Genomic DNA, 21,825 nt, shown 5'->3' on the forward strand with positions numbered 1-21,825 from the left:
TGAGTAATAGTATCCCACTCCATTGGCCCTTGTGTGCCACTCATCAGGCCATCCCACAGCCCCGTGCAAAATCCTCAGCCAAGGAATCACTTACATGTGCTCTCAGACCAGCCTGGTCAGGTACCATATGGTGTCTGTCAGACATTGCTTTTGTTACCTATGCTGGGAATTGTCTGCCCACCAGGCAGCTCTGCCTCCCCTGGGTGCCAGTACCACAGCCACTGTGCCCTATTGCTTTGGCAACATGACAGCACAGTTGCCAAGCACTTCTGCTGCTTTCATTCAATAGTACTGTGCCTGCCAAGCCTTGCTGACATCACCTGCCAGGCACAACAGTCGACCACCTGGCCCTGTGGCTTCTGCCATCTCTTTCCAAGATCTGCTGGAAAAGGATGCTCAAAATATAAATTTATAAAGGGGCCTGAAATGACTTAAGGGACAAGGAGCCCCACTTCATCTCTTTATATTATACCCTAACAAAGGGGTCTTAAAGTGCCCTCCTGTTTCTTACTGAGATTTACTGAAATGTTTTCATTTCTTACTCAAAGCCCTCTTATTGCCTAAGACCTAGATGTGAGTCCTTGGGAATTTAGAGATACTCAGATTTGAATAACAAAACTTATAATGGTGATCTCATGCATGAAGTGTAATGAAAAAAGCATGAATAAATTAAACAATTCTTGCTTTGGGTCAGGTTTCCTCAGCAGACCCTGAAACAAGGATTTGTGAACAAATTATTGAGTGTTCCTTGAGGAAACAGTGGGGAATGGGGAAAGCAGAATTTGAACAGGGAGAGGTCAAAGGAAGGTGTGATTTAGGTAGAATCTCAGCTCTAAGACTTATCCCTGGGAGAGCCCTATTGTGCAAATTAAGCTTCACCAGGATTTTTTTCTAAGAGGAGCTGGCCTTTCATACTTTCCATCAGGCATTGGCTGAGGTGGGCACAGGAGAGGCAACTCCCAGGAACTTTTAGCTGCCCAACAAGGCAAAGTGGCTCCAGGGGGCCAGGGCAGTGATTTGAAGGCAGTCATAGATGCTGGTCATTAGAAGTAAAAAATTTCAGGGCACATAAAATTCAGGGCAGGTGTACACAGGATAGGTTAATAGTACCCTAGGGGATCATGGCAGAACAGTGACAGGTCCACTGTGCTCATCCATTCAAGGGGGCCATCTTGGTTTCCTAATATGACAACAGGGCAGTCCTGCAATTGAGAGAGCCAAAAAAGGGCTAAAGCTATTAGAATTTCACATGCCTCAGAGGTCAAAGGAGACATTTTGTTTCTGTTCTTTTGCAAATTAAACTTGACATAAAGGATTTTAAAGATTTATTTCATAAAGCCATCTGTTGTGGGAGCTGAAGGAAGCTGACAATCTCCCACCAGCCTGAGATTCCCCTCCTGCAAATATCTATCTGTAGCTATCTGTAAGTAAGTTAAAATGTTAACTTCTGCATGTTAAATAAATCACTGATAGGACAATTATAGCAGCTGTCTTTGCTAGTATCCTTTATATGGTTTTTGTATTAGCTCTTTAACTTGCAAAGTATTTCAAATATATAGAAAAAGACAGGAAAGAATATAACATACCCATGCTCTCATTATTAGTTTAGATAGACATTAGTATTTGACTCAAATTGGTTGAGCTATGTTTTCTCTATCAGAAAGAAAATGTTATAAACTCACCTAAAGTGTCAGAGCCATTTTCACCAATCCTGCCAGTAATTACTTCCCCTCCAGAAGGAATCAATCTCTGATTCCTAAGCTTTTTTTGTGTATAATTTTGCTATCTTTGTATGTAGAGATGCATACACACATGGATATTATCACACTGCATGTATTAATTTACTCCTAACGTTTCATTCAACATTTCTTTTTAGATTTATTCTTTTGATACTTTTAAATCTAATGTATTCATTTGGGCAGAATATGGGATGCTGAGTATTTCATAACATTTCCTGAGAGAGATACACAGTTATGTTGCCTTCCTCTTTTATTGTTAATCAAAACAGTGCCATTTGAATTTGATGCCTACTATACACCTGAGCAAAGTTTTGCTATAGCAGATGGGGCTTTGCTAGGTTGTACTGTGTGCATTTTTCCCACCTTTCTAAGTTTATTTTTTACAAATGCATTCTAAAGGAACTCACGAAAATAATTTCTGAATTCTCTCCAAAATCATAATATTTACTTTAAAAAAATTTATTACTTAATGTTCCTCAAGCAAGATCCTTAAGTTAATGGACAATTGTGATTTGGTGATACACCCTTCCTCTGTCTACAGAGTTAGTACATAGTTATCCTTCCCATTTTGCAGATGAGAAGGCTGAGGCTCATCTAAATTAGATCAGTTGTCTAAGGTGACAGAACTTGTTTCCAAGTTCAATGAGTTCACATCTGCTTACAGTTTCATAGAATCTGATAACATTTACTTTTTGAGAATTATGTCACAGCAAACCTTATTGATGTCAGTTCAAAGTATAACTAGGATCTTCAGTTTTCTCTCCAACCTCTCATATGACATCAGCAACCTTGACCCTAGTATGGGAATTCAAATGGAATTCTTTGATTTTGTTATCTTTCTTGTTTTCTGATCTATGTAGACAAAGTCATGTCACTGCAACAGGTTTTAAAAACAGTCACATGACATCCTACCTAGAGCTAACTCAAGGACAAGGTGGGATCTATACTCCAAATTCAATTCTCAGCTCTGCTATTATTATTAATATGACCATACACAAACTGCTTAATTAATTTCCTCATCTATAAAGCAGGAATTATAATAGCACCCACTTCACAGAGTTATTGTGGTGATTAAATGAAAAACTCACACACACACACACATGCACAAGGCACAGACTGATCATTTATGTGACTGATTTTAGTTATAATGAAGGGATAGCTGTCACACAAGTAAAACAATGAGTTAAAACCATTTCTGTCCTCATTTACTTGTGTTTTTTCGTGGCATTAAACACATCTGGCCATTATTATTGGTTATTGATAGGGTCCTCAGGCCACTCATTTTACCTCATTTGAGATTTCACCTTTATCTGCCTAAGAGAGTATTCTGTTAACTTTCATTTTTATTACCCCTTCACTTATTATGATAAATAATAACTTCAGTGACTTCATGTACCTCCCTAATTTAAATAACATTTATTTGCTGATAACTTCAAAATAGATGTCTTCAGTCTCCATTTCTCTGATGGAACAGAGACCATTATGTCCAGGAAATACAGGTTGAGCTTTACATATGTTGAGAAGTCCTTAAAACTTTAACTTAAGTAATTATTTCTGATTTGTCTTTGTCTCTTTCCCAGGGCAACATGTACTACACAATTCTGATGTTAAGAATTGAAAAGGATTCAATACATATTGAATGAATTTCCTGTCCTAAATTCTTATACAGTGCAAAAGCAGCCACTCTATTTGCCTGTATGAATTAATAAGTTCAAATGCACTGATGTTAAGTAAAAATGTGAAAGAAAAACATGTTCTTAAAAATTGAAAAACTTTCATCACTGTTTATAAAATACAGCAAGGGAGCTCCGCCTGCCCTGAAGAATATGCCATGTGTTCCCAACAAGTTCCCAGAACTGCAATTCATTATCCAGCTGTTCTGTGGTTTATGTAAATTACTTTTCCTGGAAGAACTTACAGCTATAATCAATCAATCACTCAAAAGATCAGTTAGTGCCTTTGAGTTGATGGTGCTCCCAGTAAGATAAAAATTCCACAACCTTCTCTTTTTCCATTACTGATCTGTGATCCTGCAAGTGATGTCCTGTTTGTTGTGCCTTGTTCTTGCTATTTTAAGATAAGGCCTTGACTGATATTACAAAGCTTATATAAGATTCACTTTCTAGGGAAAAGAGAAATTATAATGGTAACTTAAATAAGTTACATGATTTCTTAGTTTTTTTTTCTCCTCCACAAATTCCTAACAATGAGCCCATGGGATAGGTGTCATTATCCCTGTTTTGAAAATGAGGAACCACAAGGAAGTATGAGAAAGAATGGAAAGAGGTGAGGAAGAATGCATAGGAAATGATGCTGGTGGGAAAAGAGAGGAGAACCAGAATAAAGGGATTTCAGAAAAATTAGAGGTTATGTGATCAAGTCAAATATCAGAGAGAAATTATGTAATGTGATATGGAGAAATCATAATTAGATTTGGTAGTTAAAAGAGTTATGGTGAACTTGGTAAAATCTACTTTAGTGCAAACCCAAAGAAAGAAGTCACAGTGCTAAAAGGGGAGGAATGAGTGGGAGGTGAGGAGCTGACCATCAAACGTACATCATCTGGGGAGACAATGTAATTCTAATAATAACCACTCAAAGAAGGCAACTTCTCAGGAGGGATCTTGCTGTGGTTGTATTGCTGTTTTCCTTTGTTTGGGTTAGTCTTAAAACTGACATTGGCTAGGAAACTTACAGGATTCTTACCAGTGGGAACCAGGAGAGGGGGGTGTACTGAAGACCCAGTAAGTGGGTGTGATGATGGAGAAGGATGCTATGGTGGTGGGAAGGTACCCAAGCCCAGATATAGGACTCAGTTTAAGTCAGGAGTAATAAGAAATGGGTAGAATGTCAGGGGAAGATTGAGACAACTATTAAAGAAGTAGGTTGGGGGGTAAATTGGAAAGTTAACTTCTCTTAGAGGAAAAACAGAAGACCTACTCCCTTGGGACCTCAAGTCTGTGAGGCTTAAAGTCTGATGAATCTAATTAGACCGTGTGCTAAAACTTCAGCATATGAGGATTTTAGAGGTTCTGCAAAAGGATGTTTCAGATCATCAGGGAAAAATTCCAAGCTAGTTAGATGTACACATGGCAGCAAGTTGTGTGGGAAAGAGTTAATCAGTGGTTCTGGATTGTTGCACACCTGCCCATTGCAAAGAAGGGCCTTTCTCTAGGACTGGCCCCTGGCTGTCTTCTGGAGGATAAGCTATAAGCCCTTGGAATATGCTACCTGAGAAAAGTGTTTATGTACCTGATACCTATGAACAGAGGAGTTCATCCTAACAATGTAATTTAAGGTGAGCACCAGAGTTTGCTCTCTAGGACTGAGGCTTAAATATCTGAGGCCAGTCATGAGGGTTCTGCCTGTACCCTCAATAAAACTCCTAGACATAGTGGCCTGGGTGAGCTTCCCTTTTTGGGGAACACTTTGACCATGTCATCACATATCCCTTCTGGGAAAATTAAATGATGATTCCATTGTGAGAGGCCATCTGGAAGTTTGCCCTTGGCTTCTCCTAGACTTCATCCTGTGGCCTTTTTACTTTGCTGATTTAAGCTCTATCCTTTCACTGCAATAAAATGTGACCATGAGTTTATAGCTATCCTGAGTCCTGAGAGTTCTTTTAGCAAATCATTAAAGACCCTATCCCACAAGTCACTATTATTTACTATTTTTTAGAAGATGTCTGTCTTTATAGTTTAGTCATTGGTTTATTTATTATGTATTTATGCATGGAGTGCTAACTCTGGTCCAGGCACTGTACTAGACACAAAACGTAGCGTGGTAAGGCTCTATCTACACGGTAGCCTCACAGAGCTGGGAAGAACTGTAGAGCAAACTAACAATCTCAGATATGATAAGTGCTAAATAGTAAATATGAACAAATTCACCAAAGAATGGCTGGCCAAGGGGGTGGGGACACTGTAGATGGTACATTGGGAAAAATGTCTGATGTTTACATCTTTCCATACAGAGAGATGCTTTCTAGAAGGGTCATGAAAGATTCAGGATAGAAGAAAAACAAATACAAAGGCCTGGATGGTGGGAATGAGTTTGCATATTTTTTGAATAAAGAAAAACCAGATTGATGGGGAATAAGTGAATGAGAGGAAAATTGGTAAGAGTTGAAATCAGAGCCTGGAGAATATAATCTATAGTCTAAAAAATTATTTTTCTGAATATTTGTGGCAACATGGAGCATCCTCTGGTTTTTGGCATGTGGAAATTTTTTACCATATCTTTACCCTCATCTATATTTTACTGTGATGCTTTTATTTGATATAGCAACTATTAATCATTGCTACCATGTTAACCAATTGCATCTGTATATTAACCAAAAATGCATGTAGTGTAGAATGCTTTTAGTCATATGTCTTAATCTTTATATTCTCTACTGTAGCAAAGATGATTTGAATTTGTAGCATAGTTTTCCATGGAATTATAATAATAATTCTAAAAATCTCTACAGTAAATACTTCCTATCCAATTGAAAGCAATTAAGGGATACATAAATAGAATATACGAAATTATCTAGAAGCTTTTCACATTGAATTACTGTCTTGTTTAAATACTTCTTGATATAGACACTCATTAATGACATTCCTCTTTCCTCAAGCACCTGTTCCTGGTAAAAACAAGGGCTATATTGATTTTCTGCAATTTATCTTCTCCCAGGATTTTTGTCTTGACAGTGTGAGAAGATTAATTGGAATTAATGGCATTTGCACAGCTAATTAAAGTCACTCTTCCTAAAGTCAAATCAATTCCTTTAATCAGAGGAGTGACAAAGCTTTGCTTGCTTGTTATAGTCTGCATGTAAATGTTCCCTGGATGAATCAGAATCTTTGCAAGCATAAGGCATAGAATACAGTAATGACTTAGGTTGGCCAGGAATTTCTCTAGCACATAGTAATTTACAAAATATCACTATGCCACTTACATATATGCTATGAATGCTTTGAACTAAATGCAATTTAATAGAATTAATTTACATGTGTTTTATATATAGTTTATCTTGGAACTTCTTACAGTGGTTGGCATCTACATGCATCAATCCCCAGGATAATTCCTAGCCAAGTTCACATAATGCAGAAGGAAGCAGAGGGTTAGTAATTATTTGGTTGATTCAGGCATCAAATTGATGTTTAGTTTGCTTTGTCAGATTTTATCAAATTCTACCAACTCCTTTCTCCACATGGACTATATATTTATAGGAAATGTGTTCATCAAGGACTGAATAATTCAGACAAAAAAGAGGACATATTTCTGAGGCAAGGTTTAGAGAGATGCATCAGCGTTTTTGTCTTATATTGCTGTTCAATGCCAATGCAACAATGATATAGCAACAGATGTAGGAGTGGAGAGAGGGGGCAGGGGACCTGAACATTTGCTTCCTCTGTTTTGTAAGATAAGTAATTTTTGTTCTTTGATCGTAAACATCTGTTTCTTTGACATGGCTCACTCATCTGGCCCAGCCACTGGGCCCAGTCATGGCTATCATGTTCCCCATAGGCTTCCACATCTTTACATGCAAGCACCTTTCCTCAAATATGGAGAGAACCTCATGTTTCCTTTCCAGAAATTTCTATGACTCTGACAAAAGCCAGTACACTCACGGTTGTGCAGCTCCAAATTTCAGGGAACTGCTGCCTCATGAATCAACTCTTAAACAATGGGTGACAAAAAGTGATCAATGAATCTATAATATAGTCTACAGGCTCTTAAGAGGTCCTATTTTTTTTTTTTTTGCAAGATTTCTTTTTTGCTCCTGGCTGAATCACGGTCATCTATATATCTCTGCCCATGTTTATGTATAAATCTGTCCCTATCTATCTATCTATCTGTCTGTCTGTCTATCTATCTATCTATCTATCTATCTATCTAAATATCTATCCATCCATCCATCCATATATCTTATTCCTTATTCTATTCATGCTTAGACCAACACTTAAAATGTTTCCATAACTTTAGCTATTCTGAATAATGAGGCAATCAACATGGGAAGGCAGATATTTTTTTGTGATAGTGACTTCATTTCCTTTGAATATATACCCAGACTTTCTGAATCCCATGGGAATTCTGGTTTTAATTTTTGGGGGAATCTTCTTAATGTTTTTGATAGTGTCTTTAAAAATTTAACTGTGTACATGTAAGATATCTCATTGGCTTTATTGAATGATTCATGGATGAAGCAGCGTTCCACTTAGCAAATAGAAGAGAGCTCCTGAGGGCTACAGAAAGGGAGAGCTTTTTTAAAAGGAAGACAAGGAAGTCAAAACAACAACAAAGATTTCAGATGAGGTCATCTCCCTTGGAAGACAAAAAGGTCTTAGTAGATGGGTTACCTCATCTTCTTTTGGGAGATGGAGGGAGCCCAGGTGACAGATTACCTCATTGGCGCTGGCCAGAAAATTCCACATTGTGCAGTTAGGATTACATTCTTGGGGAAGGTTGTCACTGTAATTAGGTTAGTAATGCATCTTGCTTTTCACACAAATGACTCCACTGTGAGCCTGTCATTTCCTTTTATTTAAAAAAAATTATTAGAGTATAGTTGTCTTACAACATTGTATTAGTTTCAGGTGTACCAGTAAAGTAAATCAGTTACACACATACACACATCTGTTCTTTTTTCCCATATAGGTTATTACAAACCACTGAGTAGATTTCCCTGTGCCGTACAGTAGGTTCTTGTTGATCTTTACCCAGTAGTGTGTATATATTATTGGCTCACACTCCAGTAGCTCACAGATACAGACAACTAGATAATACTTGTTTGTATTGGCCATTCTACTTCCTTAGCTTCCTTACATCACTCACTCTTACTCACTGGGATCACTTTCTAATTAATTTACCTTTACACAGGACCTTATTTCATACTCCATGCTCATGAAATACCAGCTATAGCAGTTGTGATGTGTGCATATGATGCTTTACTATTGCAGTAAAGATAAAAACCTCTGAGAAATAGTGTGAATTCATGAAAAATGTAATTACTGATTAAGGAAAATCACCCAAGATTTTACAACCACATAGTAACACTGAACTATTTTGGTGTGGGGCGCTGGGAGGTTGGGGGCATCCCAGCATATGGTAATATAAAAATCAATACATTGCCCTTTGAGAATTTCTTCTTCTTCTTCTTTAAATAGCTGCACCTCTGGCATATGGAAGATCCTGGGTTGGGAGTCAAATCTGAACTGCATCTTTGACCCACAATGCAGCTTACAACAATGTGGGATTCTTAACCCTCTGAGTGAAGCCAGGGATTGAACCCTCATCTCACAGAGACTATGTAGAGCTCTTAACCTGCTGAGCCACAATGGGAACTCTGAGAATTTATTATTCTTAATGCATTAATTCTGAATCTATTCAAATGGTCTACTGATGATGAGGACATCATCTGTGCATATTTAGGATTGATTAATAATGATGAGAGATGAATAACAAACTTGGAATCAGGGAATCTCAGATTACTGACACATCACTAACAAGTGGATAATACTCTCTTTACATCTGCCTTTTTAGAGTTTGAAAGGAAAATTTTTTTCATTGCAAAGTAATCTCCACATCTAGAAAATATATGTGTATGTAGAGCTAAATGTCTAGCATGTAGAAGATGTACCTAATAAATTATTATTTAAATATTTAAGAACAAATATGATCTAACATCCATTATAACTACGTTTTTCCATATTATTACCTGAATTGTTTCAGCCCAGTTTATTACACTTCGGCAATTCAGTACGTTCACACAGTTTTGTGACTCCTTCTTGTGATTTTATTTCTTCTAGCTATTTGGAATGAGCAACCAGAGAGTTAGAGTCTTTTTTTTTTTCTCTCTGGGAAATAATGAGATGTCTCTTGGTTATTAAATCAAAACCTTAACTTTCTAAATCGGGATGTTGGAAAGAGTTGTTGCTCTTTGTCATCAAAGATATAAAGCTAAAAATAAAAATCTGAAATGGCAGCCAAGATCAGAATTCCATAGAAATTATCAAACACACATCATTCTTCCTCCTGAGTTCATTCCCTGGGTTCTCTCTTTGGTACTTCAGAAATATTTCTTAAGTTAGAGCTGTTGGAGGTATCTGTCAGTGCCAATTTAGAAAAAAATAAAGGTAAAAAGAAACAGAATCGAAAAAGACCTTCTGATATGTATGCTTTGCTGATGAAAACTATCAATGAAAGAGAACAGTGGAGATATTTTTTGGATTAATTATGGATAGTAGGGTGCCTGATAAGGCAGAATGTTATATTTATACTATGATTCTTCATGACAGAGAAGAGATTTTTTCCCCCCTAGCTTCCTTTTCGATAATTTGAGGTTGTAGAGTGGAATTTATTCCACCATAATTGTAAGATGTTGGTAGCTTCTTTCTTTGCAGAGACAATGCTTGGAGAAAACAACAAAAACCAAGCAAAACAAAAACAAAAAAATCTTTTTAAATGCACCTACCCACAGATAGCCCCTTTTTTGTTTCTCTTCATATAAAGTCTTTTAATCCAGTGATGTGATTTTTCTACCACAAATTCACTTTTGAGACTTCCTGTGATTTGTTACTGGAAATTATAACCCCTCCAATGGATAAATAAATGGATTCAGAAAGGGCAGCCCCATGGCAGTTTATGGAGCCAAAATACTCTACTCTTTCTATCATGTAGGAACATAGTTTCATTCTGCCTCTGCAATAGCAAGGTCTAGTTCTGATTTATTGAGGTGAGCAAGTAGGTGAATCCTCTCTCAATTCCTGCATCTCTGGCCTTATTGCTCTGAAGTTAACCATTGATACTTTAGTTAGTGGAAAAGACTCCAGAGCTTTTATAGACATTTCTACACTGATGAAATTTTTAATACCTTTTTTTTAAGGAATAGTTGAAGGGAATTTCAAGTAAAATTAATAAAGCGTGGAAAGTTTAATGAGCATCCTATCTAGAAGCCCAACTTTGCTTTCTGTAACCTCCTGATTGTAATCAAGTAAATTATATGAAGTCCATTCTACATAAAGAAGTAGCTGAGCAATGTGAGTAAGACCATGGAACCCATTGTGGTATTTCTTGTCTTAATTCGGAGAAGATACAGGACTAATTATATGATATTGCACTATATTATATTATATTTCCAATTTCTTAATTACTTTCATATATATTGAGTATAGTCTGGGATTTGAAGCAGAACTTAACCTAAGATAAAGATTTGATTGGAAAGGATGGAGGGGAAATGTATGCAGAGCTGTCCATATCAAGTTCCAAGAGCTCTATAAGTGGTGATTCTTACTATTAAAAGCATTGATTGTTCCAGAGGTATGAGGATGGTCAATAAATGCAACTATCAAGGTATGGTAGTGATGGAAATGTGGAATTTCAAATAAGAAAGTGCCTAGATGGAACAGCTCTTTTTGTCACTGTGAGGTATATGATCTTTGTCTGTAAACTAAAGCCACTTACAGATTGGGGTAAATTAGTGGCAAAGGAGTAATTAAAGTCCAAAAATTAGGCTATGGCTTACAAACTGTTTTGGAGTTAAGAGACATGAAATTAGACCTGAGTACAGTAGACACAATGAAAGCTGCTTGGGTTAGGTGGTGGCTAGGCTGTGCCAGAGACAGAAAGAAGATTGGTGGTTACCAAAAGCAATAGTGTGGGTGGGAGTGATGGGTGAAGGGGCTCAGAAAAATAAATAGCTTATACTACTACCTTCACCCAAAAGTTCAATAATGCCATCTTTTTAATGATCAAAACTTTCATTGTGAAGTAGATTATAATGCTATATGAGATTTTCTTATTTTGTTCATTTATATATTCTATAACATGTTTCACCCTCAGTAAAAATAGGCCCATTCTTGCCCTAGTAAAATAATTTTTCCCATTCGTACATTTCCCAAGTAATATTTCACCCAAATTATATAAAAATTTCAGTAGATTAATTTATATTTCTTTCCTTGGCAAAATAAATACAGTGAGTCTTGTTAAGAAGGCTTCTTCATGGAGTTCCCATCGTGGCCCAGTGGAAACGAATCTGACTAGCATCCATGAGGATGCAGGTTCAATCCTTAGCCTCGCTCAGTAGGTTAAGGATCTGGTGTTTCTGTGAGCTGGGGTGTAGGTCGCAGATGTGGCTCAGATCTGGCATTGCTGTGGCTGTGGCGTAGGCTGGCGGCTACAGTTCCAACTGGACCCCAAGCCTGGAAACATCCATATGCTGTGGTGTGGCCCTAAAAAGACAAAAAGCAAGAAACAAAAAACAAAAACGACAAAAAAATAAGGCTTCTTCTCTAATATATCCTCAATTTACTTTCCCTTAATCATCCTTGATTCTCCACTATGCTCTCTTATCTTCTAACAAGAGTGGCTCCCAGTGAATCTATTGGTCAATTGAGAATATGCCTTTTGCCAATTTTATTCACCATTCTCCATGAAAAGAATACTACTGATGAGATGTCTTTATAGATGGATATTCCTCTCAGAAGACAGAGTTGCTCACACATAATCACATTATCATGGATCTCATCAGTTGTTTCAACTGAAACAAGTACTTTGCCGCTATTAAGCCTTTAACATTTCACTTCCTTCCTTGTAGCTCTTATGTTTTAATATAAATTCACACTTAATTTGTTTCCCATTATCACTCCCAGGAATCATGCAGTAATAATGTTTTCCATCTTCTCTGCTCATTGACTATCTATTACTATTTATGCATCCCTGGAGATATTCGTTTGCATTCTTCCTGACAGAATTATATGTTGTTATTTTGGGCTCAGAGTTCTGAGACTTTGCATATATTTCAATTGTATTCCCATCAGTTGCAGATGTTTCAACAGTTCCAGACTTCATATTGTTGAAAACACCATGTACTTAGCATGTATGTAGTCTCTTCAACAGATCATGCTGACTCTATGAGCTGAGAACAAAAAGAATGCAACTTGGAGGTTTTATCCAGAGGCCTCCTGGATGAATTATTGTCTTTTACTTGCCATCACCTTTTGTTTACCTTAAGTATTTTATTTTATTTGTTTATTTATTTATTTATTTATTTTCCCTTAAGTATTTTAGATAAAGCGAATTTCTGCTTCAATGCTATGTGAACAGATATTAAACAAAAAGAAGTAGGTGGAAAAATAAAGGTAGTTAATGTTTTGGGGTGATAACAGTAGCTAATGATGATAATATACATGCATTGGGGTCATAATATGTACTCTGCTATATTACAAATGTTTTATATGTATTACTTCCATTACATTTCACAATACTTCTATACTTTAGTGACATTTCTTATCCCTATTTTTGCAAACATGTAAATTGAACTTCTGAAAGATTCAGTAATTTCTCAAGGATTACACAGAGAAGGAGAATCTAATTATTTACCCAACATGCCATGATTCTGTCATTGAGCTATTTGTTCTTATTGTGTGTTTGTAAAAACTTATACACAAAGCTCAAAATCACTATCACCCGCACTATAATGGGAAAAAGAAGCAGTGACTTCTGTCTTAGGATTGGTATAGTTTTCAGTCTTTGGACCTTGCTTATCAGAAAGGGAAAAAAAAAACCCAAAAAACAAAACAAAACCAATTTCACCTATTGTTCTCAATATTTGTTTCTTTTTCAGGACAATTTTACAAAAATTACACTTCTCTAGGTTTAAATTTAAAAGTTATTTACCATTAGTACATTGCAGTGATCTTTAAGTGATGCCATTAAATATTAATACAGAATTTCATGAAAAAGAAAATGTTTGCCGGTTCATTTATTTTAGTGTACCAATCATCGAAAGCAAGATACTTTCATATATTGTTGAATATGAATATAATTTCTTATGAATGAGAAAACTTTTACACTGTAACAATTATGAAACAATAAACCTTACACTTATCCCCCTTTTCAAATCATCCTATTTGCTCTTTGGTGGGTATAAAAGCAACATCCTGAGTAAATCTTTCATATGTTGAATAGTCGCTTAAGTTGGGATTCAATGGTTTTAGAAGGGCAAAAAGCCAATTTTTTTTTTTTGTTTTTTGTTTCTTGTTCTGGTATTTTATAACATTTTAAATGCTGCCTGGTTCTAAATAATAAAGGATATAATTTATAGCAGTATTTACTGTGGAACTTTTCCTGCATCTGGAAAAATATTCAGCATTTATCAGGATAAGAACAGCGTGCAAGAAATGAGCACCCATTCTCCAAGAAGAGAAATAGCACAGATATGATCATGAACTAGAATTAGATTATGTTAACATCTGCACAAATGCCAGCCTCTGAGTATCAGCATCAAATGCCTCTTGGTTTTCTTGTGATCCCTCTCATTTTTAACCAATTTTAAACTCAATTTTGCGATTTACTAAAGTAGACAAGCATGAAATGGATTTTTCATAGTAAAGAGATATTCTTGGTGAATAATAATGTTGTGTAATGGTGTCACTCCTCTAGCTTTATTTTAACTTCTTAACTATGTAACCCCTGTTTTTTGTAACAAAAGTGTATCTTTTCTTTTCCTCTGCTGACAGCTACAAGCTTCCTCAGCCCCTTAATGTTAGGTAGAGCTCAGGTCAATGAAAAATGGGTATAAGTGGTGTTAGCACTTCTGCATTAAAATCGTTTTCACTGAATTCCACTTTCTGTTCCCTTCTGTAGACACCCTGGAAGCCAAGTATAATAGATGGTGGGTCATAACTTGTAATGGGCCAGTGGCCTTCTTGCCTCTCCTTCCAACATGTGCGCACACACACACACACAGAGCATTAGACTGTGCCATGAGTAAGCAATGTTTCCAGGTTAAGCCACTGAGATTTTGGATGTTAGAGTAATAAATCTGTCCCGAATGGTAGTTAGAGTTACTCCAAGTGTCATGTAAGTGTGCATAGTGGTTAAGAGCACAGATTTTGTGTGAGATATATCTGAGTCCATGCCCTGGCATTCCTTTTGTTAACTGGGTAGTTAATTACTTAATCTTTCTGTATCTCAGTCCCTTCATCTGTAAATGAGGTTAATTATATCTATCTCATGTGGTGTTGCTTTTAAATGTAGGATAATACTTTATACATGTACATATACTAATACTTAGTAGTATTTGATAAGTCTAAGATTTTAAGAAATGTTTTTCTATAGGAATTGCTGTTCATTTAGGTCAGGCTGCATTCTAGAAAAGACAAAATCGAGAGATTTCATTAAGGGACATCATCATTAGGATATGGTGGAACTGAGTCCACATTTGAGAACTGAACTTGATCGTGTCTTAGATTCATAAATGTTCACGGAGAATATTTCTCCACTTTATTCCTGATTCTTACAGTAAAACTTCAGGCTTTCCTCCCAGTCCTAAATCTCTGTTACTTTCTTTACCTGGGGCTATGTCTCCAATCTCTCATGTCAAGGGGGATTTCTAGGTCTTTAGCTGATAAGGAAGACCATCCTTCAGCAGTGTCTAGTGTTTCACCTAGTTCTGGGCACCTTCAGCCCTCTGTAGTTACTCTCAGTCCAGCATGTAGAACCTCTTGTCCCTCCCTTATGCTCCTGAGTCACCATATTCACTCTGTATGGAAACTCCACAGTCCCTGAATGGAGAGAAAAATAATTCTAACAGGACATTTCACCTCTGTTATGTGACAGAGGGCAGTTTTAAGGCATTTCACACTGGTACAATTATCTTAAGGGTAATTGCTTCTCCTAAGGCTCTTCATGATTCATACTAGGTTCAGGAAGTCTGTAGTGGACACTGCTTGGGAAAAGATGCATCTTTCATGCTTTGAACTTTTCTTTCCTTGAGGACAAGCTCAAGGATTTGCATATGAGAATAAAATAATCCCCCCCCCCAAAAAAAAGCAAATTAGGACTAGAAATTTAAATCCTTTCTTTTAAACGTTTAGCTCAACCTCTTATAGTTTGTTGAGAGTGAATCTACACTATGGATCCAGGTCATGTGAGGATATGTGAGCAGTTCAACATACCTGGACTTTGAATAATGGAGAATAAACTAAAGAGAGAGAGAAACTAGAAAGAGATAGAAGATATGTTAATTAAGCCTTTGTGGTAAAGACAATTGGGACTCTGAGCAAGTTTCAACTGGGGAGCTTTGTCCTCAGAAGCTATTTCCTCATCTATTTAAATACCAAAGATTCATCATTTTTTAGAAATAGGAGGGTTTTAGCAATGCCATTCGTTTCCTACATTTAGGCAGGAAGAAATTAAAAGCTCCAGATACTCAAGAGATTTGTCTCAGACCTGGGCTCATTCTACTATAAATTGCCTCTTTTCCTTTTCTTTTTTTTTTTAATTGAAGTATAGTTGATTTACGATGTTGTGTTAATTTCTGCTGTACTGCAAAGTGATTTGGTTCTATCACTTTTTTAATGCTTTTAATATTTTTCCATCATGATTTAATCACAGGATATTTAATATAGTTCCATGTGCTATACAGTAGGACTTTGTTTTTATCCATTGCATATAAAATAATTTGCATCTGCTAATCCCAAACTCCTAATCCATCCCTGCCTCCATCCCTTCCTCCACACCTTGGCAACCTGGAGTCAGTTCTCTTTGTCTTTGAGTCTGTTTCTGTTTCATAGGTAGATTCATTTGCATCATACTTTAGATTCCACATATAAGTGATATCATATGAGATTTGTCTTTCTCTTTCTCATTTACTTCACTTAGTGTGATAACCTCTAGTTCCATCCCTGTTGCTGCAAATCATATTATTTCATTATTTTATCTCTTTTTCTGACTGCTCTGAGTTTTACATTTGTACCATTTCTTTTCAAAACCAGATGTTTTATGTCCATGGTGTCACTTTTTGGGTTTTTCATAATTCTAGTGAAATTTTTAAGAGTAATAGTACAGATATTAAAAAGGGCTTACTATAGAAGAGATTTCTCAGACATGAAAATTTTGTCTATTTTTCACTTATTCACTGGAACCTAGTAAGTTTGTTTGATATTTAACATACTCAACATGTTCTAACACAGCCATCTTAAAGTGTCCTGAATTAGAAAATTATATAAAGGGCTGCCTCAAAACTATGCTCAAAGCCAAAGCCAAATATACAATTGGCAGGGTTTTCCTGTTAGTCAAAACATTTCTATAGCTTTTATAATTTTTTTCTATTGCAGTAAGGGATGAGGACATTCCACATCCTCATTTTATTTTTGACTTTTTAAATTAAAAAAATTTGTCTCTTTCTTACCTCTTCTTTCATATGTTCTCAGTGTCATGAAGAGATATTACCAATCTGAATGAACAGAAATTCTGTTCCTTCCTGGGCTGTATTCTCAAATTGTATCAGTTTAAGAAAAAACAATGTTGTAAACTCATACCTGGTTCACTCTCTTTCACTCTCCCCCATGCCTGCTGGGGGCTCTACTAGTTAGCACCATGCACTCTGGTCTCCATGGTAGGTTTGTGCCTCAAGTTCTTATTCTGCACAGACAACAGAAGAGTCATAAAAATCATGATTCAGTGTGGGGTATAGGGTTTAGAAAGAGGTATGAAACTCTGCTTAGATTTCTGGTGAAAGACTTTAAAACCCATTTTTACCAGAGTCCTTATTGAGATAATGATAATTTGATTTTAAACATAAATTTTGTATTTTAATTTCAAGATTGACTATTGTTCCTTGCATCTTGACATTGTCAACACTGGAGTGGGGAGAGAAAAATAATAGATAGGGCAGTTTTTGCACAGACCTGAACCTTTGCTAATAATTTCCCATCTCAGTCTAATGAGCTGCATGGCATTAGGGGGAAGAATGACAACTGTGTAGAATGTACAGATGCATAGTAGGCATGGCATATACTACCTCTGGACAAATGGCTTACAATTGAGAAGAATGAGGGTCTTTTTTTTTTTTCTGTTTGTTTTTGTAATTGGAGTCATAAAATCTTAGGGTTGGAAAAATAATTACAAGTTGCTATGATGGTTAGTTTTATGTATCAACTTGTTAGGCTGTAATGCTCAATTAAACACTAATCTAGGAGTTACTGTAAAAGTATTTTGCAGATGTGGTTAACATCTATATTCACTCAACTTTAAGTATAGGAGATTATCCTTGATAAGGGGATGGGCCTCATTACCCAGTTGAAAGCCTTAAGAGCAAGACTGGATTTCCATGGAGTAGAAGAAATTCTGTCTTAAGACTGCAGCATCAGTTTCTGCCTTTGCCTGAGACTTTCTGGCCTACTGGGCTGTCCTATAGAATGCAAACTTGCATGCTCCCACAATCACATAGGCAAGTTCTTTAAAATAAATCTTTTTGTCTTTCTCTCTGTCTGTACAGTCATCCATCCATTCACCCATCTAGATAATTTATCTATGGATCTTCCTGCCTATACGTATCTATCTACTTGCCTATCACCTCTCTCTCTCTTTCTATACACACACACACACACACACACACACACACATATATATACTACTGCCTAGTCTGATTTCTTACCCAATGCTGAGTTTCATTTGACATATCTGTCAAAAGTCCTCCATTTAGGAGTATTTTTATTGATGAAAACACCCTGCTTCTTGAGTCGCTTTTTGTACTGTTTTACTTGATTGAATTGTTTCAATGGTCTATGTTTTAAGCTTTATGCTAAATCTTTATACTAAAATCATTATTCCATCTGAACTCTTCTGTGTTCTTTAAGATTTGTTTAAACATACTTATGGTTTCTATTTTGTTTGTTAGATTTTATAATGTCCGTTGGACAAATTAGCACAACGCTGTAGGAGGCAGTGTATTAAAGTGCCACATAAATACATTTCTTTCTAATGTTCTTTTGGAATAAGTTCTTTGTGGATGAGGACTGTGAAGAACCAGACATTATTCATGTGATTAAGCTTTGTGCCTTTCATAGTTACTCAAAATCAGTTGTCTTTGATGTCAGTCTGGGATCAGTGACATCTACCTCACCATTTCTCTTAGCTGTTAGTCCTTTTTTTTTTTTTTCTTTCTAGTGCATTGGCTATCACCCTGCCTTTAAGTTAGAATACCTTTCAAAAGCCCAAACCATTTAATGCAAACCCTACTCCCAACCACTTAATTCAATCTCTCTTAAGACTGGACCCAGGTATCAAAGTTTGCAAAGAGCTCCTCAGCTGACTCCAGTACTGAGCCAGGGTGAACAAAGGCTGCTCTGGAAAACAGAGAACATCCACCTCCTTTTCCCCATGACACCACTTTAACGTTCTGAAAACATTTTGCTATCTCCATGTCTCCTTTCCAAATGAAACATTGTATTTATAACTCAGATGCTTATTATTATTTCTCTAGAACCTGCACCATGCAGCTTGACTTCCTCTGGGGCTCATATTAAAACTGATCAGAACCTTCATTAAATGCGACATTCTCAGCATGGAGCTCCTATGAGCCTTTTGGAAATGATTAGCCTCCCAACTGCGATTCACAATTTATGAGATAAAATCTCTGTTTTTATGGAATCAGTTTTTGTTTAGCTTATTTGCTAGTGATACTCAGAGTAGTTGCCATTGGCTACTCTGCCTTATGACTGATTCCCAATTTACTGCTTAATAACCCTTTTTTAAAAATGTATTTCTGTTCTAAATAACAGCCTGAGAGTATAGACCAAAACAAAAAAATAGGCTTTGAAATCTGAAACAGCATGAATTAATTTTTGGTTCTTTTAAGTCATAACTGATGGTTCACTTAGGAAAAGCAGTGTTAGTTGGGAGATATCTGTTTTCTGTTTTCCTCATCCATCAAAGGGGTCAATGCAGTAGTATTATCTTGCAGTAGTAGTGAAGATTGTCAATAACATTTGTAAAGAGTTTAGCATAGAATCTGGCATTTGGGGCATGTTCATTAAATTGCATCCTTCCTTGTAACATACATGGTTTTAAAGTGCCCACACCTCTTCTCTCTTGACATCCAATGAACAATGCTATAACAGTTTATACCAATCACTAACTGAAGTTTTAATAAAATAAGTGTTATATCACTGCTATTTTGAAAGGTAGAGAGGTCTAGAAGTTGTGCGTAGACTATAAATATCTACTCTGCAGAGCCCATTCGGCACTTCTGGCTGGTTCAGGCACAGAGACTTTGGTTCTGAATCCATAGAGATTGTTGCTCAGACTGGGTATTGAAGAAGGTTGGTACAAACCTATTTGTGAGTATCATATGCGTAGGTGCCATCTTGCTCCCTACATTCTTCACTTCTGCTTTAAAATCGAAGTCCAAAACATCACATGGCTTGGATTAAGGAAGGGTTAGATAGAAGGGGAAAATGTGTTTTGCCAGAGTCAATAAGAAAGCAATATAAAGTATAGGTTGTCCACCTCCTATTATCTGACAAAAAGGTGTGGTGGGGGCTAGGGCACTTTTCTTGATCTCAAAATTGGATCTGTGTTCTAGAACAAGAATTGTTTATCCTTTTGAGTTTCTTTTTTTTTCTTTCTTTCTTTCTTTCTTTTCTTTCTTTCTTTTTTCTTTCTTTCTTTCTTTCTCTTTCTTTCAAGGTGGGGTGGGAATTACAGTATTAAAAAAGAAATCAACCTTGTCCTTTGGGGGATGTTCAGGTGATTTTTGACTTTTAAAAATTAGAAATTGGGAACCAGCTATTCACAGTGTTGTCTGAAAAAAGCACTCCGGGTCCTGGGGGACACACTTCACTGGGATAAAACAGTTTCTGTTGGAATATTTTTCTTGGAACTGTTCATTCTATTTGGAGAATGGCAGCCCACATTTCCAGCAACTCAGACACCCCATAGCAAGATTTTGGGGACTTACGCATTCTCTTACACTTGCTTTCCTCATCGGAAGAAAAAAAAAAGAGTTAATAAAAATCACATCTTAAACCTGTTGGATGTCTTAAGTAAAACATTATTGTGTGGTTTGGCATAGAGATTACCCTGAATATAATTGCAGCTATTATTGCATCTCAGACGCACTCACCCAGAGATTGAACAGCTATGGGGTATATATTAAATAAAGCACATTATAATATAAATCTTATATATTATAAGTTATGATATGGATTTTATTTCTAAGTAACTGCTAGCACACTTGCCATTTCATTGAGATCCCCACATGCTTCCTTTGTACATGTCTTTATAAACTGCTACTTTACATGGTTCAAGGGTCAAAATAAGCAAAAATGCTTATAGAGAGAAGCCCAGTTCCTATCTTGACCTCATTTACCAGTAGACATAATCATTTTTAAAAATAATTTATTATGTTTCCCATGTTTTTAAGGCAAATGTAACCAATCACATCTATATATTCTTAATACACCCTTCTTATGTAAAATGTAGCACGCCGTATACGGTTTTATATTAAGGTTTTTGATGACTTTTGATGCTGCTCTCTAGTGGAAGTGAGGCTGGAGTAGAAGGAAGGAGATTTTCCTCTTTACTACTGGCACCCTCTCTTTTTTAACTTCCCTGCAATGGTCTTTTGTTTGTTTGTTTGTTTTTGTTTTTTATGGCTGCACCCACGGCATATGGAAGTTCCCAGGCTAGGGATCAAATTGGAGCTGCAGCTGCCGGCCAACACCACATCCATAGCAACGTGGGATCTGAACCACATCTACAACCTACACCACTGGCCACAGCAACGCAGGATCCTTAACCCACCGAGCGAGGCCAGGGATTGAACCTGTATCCACATGGATTCTAGTCGGATTTGTAACCCATTGAGTCACAAAAGGAACTTCCCACAGTGGTCTTATTCTCTGTTTCTTATGTTCACCTCTAGCATTCTCCATTCCCAGCCTTGGTGCAAACTGTGATGACTTCTCTACTCCAGTGCCTTACACAATGCAAGGCCCCTAGAAGGAAGCGATGATAATAATTGTTGAATGAGAGAAAAATAAATTAAATACCTCAGGGCCCAAGGCATAGGTCTCTGTGGGCCACCACAGCACTCCTGCCAAAGCATCCCTTCCCTTTTGCAAATTACCATGTCTAAGGGATTTCTGTGGCTCTGTGGGGATAGCGTTTAGTGTGTCAGTGAAGTATGAAAAAATATATTTTTTCTTGCAATGAGACAGTTTCAGGTGCTCATAATTGTGCTCTACACTCAGCCAGTTTTCAAATATATTAAAAAATGATTCATGATGAGTTAGGCAAAGCACATTATGCA

Source organism: Sus scrofa, chromosome 10, assembly GCF_000003025.6.
Source record: "Sus scrofa isolate TJ Tabasco breed Duroc chromosome 10, Sscrofa11.1, whole genome shotgun sequence".
Taxonomy (NCBI): domain Eukaryota; kingdom Metazoa; phylum Chordata; class Mammalia; order Artiodactyla; family Suidae; genus Sus; species Sus scrofa.